Raw genomic sequence first — 1,820 nt, forward strand, 5'->3', positions numbered from 1 at the left:
AACATACAAGGCACATGATCCATTCTGTGAGCAGCTGGGAACAGGGTAGAGATGGGACAAAACTTTGGTCTCAGAGGTCTCACCATCATAATCTGGTTTCTTCTGCTGGAAAAAAATAAGAATTGTCCAAAGCTACCTTAAAGCTGAAAACCTGAACAGCATGTTTTTGGCTTTTGTTTTGGCAAACACCTCCTGGAATGCCCTTTTTGGTTTGGCTGGCACTTTGCATAGAGCAATGAGGTTGCCCAGAGTGGAGTCTTTCCCTGGGCTCTGTGTAGCTCTCAGCAAAGCAGCCCCAAACGCCTCTTTCCCTCCTGTATGGAGAGGGCAATATGCATTGAGCTGAAAAGTTACTTTCCAAATGTGAGAAAGGAATGAGGTTGCTGCTTAAGAGCTGTGGAATTACTTGGCATGTTTTTTTATATGGTTGCTACGACAACCACAAGAAAGGTGATTACAAAACTTGTGCATCACAACATGCTTTTAAAGACACTTTGCATTGTGATCACTTTCCCTTAAATGTTGTTGCCAAAGGTGCTCAGACTCTAGCCCAGCTGGAATCTCTGGAAAGAGGCAGAGACAGTTTGGTGAAAAAAGACACGGGGGTGGAGATGTGGGGGTGGAGGGGGCCTTCCAGTTAACGATCAGCCCTCTGTTTAAAGGTCAGCTTGGGGCAGGTTGGCCTCTGGTGGGCGCAGAGGTAGGAGCAGCAGCAGAGTGGGACTGGGGCACTCTATGTCTTGTTCAGGTCAAGCAGAGACAGGTCCAGCATCCTTGGTGTACAGAGATGCTCCTCTCTGGTGCATTTCCAGCTTGGCTACTGATCTCTCAGCAAACTCAGCACCAGTCTCTGCCTGCTCAAGTTTATCAGTAAGTCTTTATCTCTTTCTCGTGTTTGTCTTCTTTTTGAGAGTCCTTTGCTTCAGCGGCACTCAGACACTGCAGGTTCTGGTCCATCAGTCGGATCCGCTCATCCAGCTCTTGGCAATGGGACTCTGGCAGCTCAGCTCATGCCTCTGTGCATTCTAAGTCTCCTTCAATAATCACCAGCTGACAGCAACCTCCTCATGCTTCCTATCTGCCTCTTCTGCCATGTGCTTAGCTTCTGTGAGTTGGATTTCCGGGAGTCCCGTCTTTTCTTTATCTTTTAAGGTCCTGCCTTCTCTGCTCAGCATTGCAGCCACTTCTCACCCATGTGTTCAGAACATTGGACCTTCTCTCTTCTAGTCATTTGAAATTATACAGTAAATTATTGTTAATTTTAGACACCTAGCACTACTATAGAATACTAGAACTTATTCTTCCGATCTAGCTGTACGTTTTATTTGTCAACCAACCTCTCCTTATTCTTTCTTCGGCAACACCCTTCCCAGCTTCTAGTGACCACAGTTCTACTCCCTACTTCTATAGGCTCAATTTTATTAGCTTCCACATATGAGTGAAAACTTGTGGGATTTTTCTTTCTGTTCCTGACTTATTTCATTTAACACAATGACTTCTAGACTCATTTGTGTTGCCAAAAATGACAGGATTTCATTCTTTTTATGGATGAGTAGTATTTCCTTGTGTATATATACCACATTTTCCTTCACCATTCATCTGATGGACACTTAAGTTGATTCCATATCTTGGGTATTGCAAAAATCAACTCAACATGGTTTAAAGACTTAAATGTTAGACCTGAGACTATAGAACTACTAGAAGAAAACATAGGTGAAATGCTTCAAGACATTGGCCTGGGCAAAGATTTTATGAAGAAGACTTCAAAGCACAGCAAACAAAAGCAAAAATAGACCAATGGGACTATATCAAACTAAAAA

General features: G+C 43.5%; 1 pseudogene; it reads right to left on the reverse strand.

Annotated features, from left to right (window-relative positions):
• Positions 1-733: 733 nt before the first annotated feature.
• Positions 734-1,175, reverse strand: LOC103608181 (annotated as a pseudogene).
• Positions 1,176-1,820: the final 645 nt, after the last annotated feature.

This window comes from Galeopterus variegatus, unplaced genomic scaffold (genome assembly GCF_000696425.1).
Source record: "Galeopterus variegatus unplaced genomic scaffold, G_variegatus-3.0.2 Scaffold8110, whole genome shotgun sequence".
Lineage (NCBI taxonomy): Eukaryota > Metazoa > Chordata > Mammalia > Dermoptera > Cynocephalidae > Galeopterus > Galeopterus variegatus.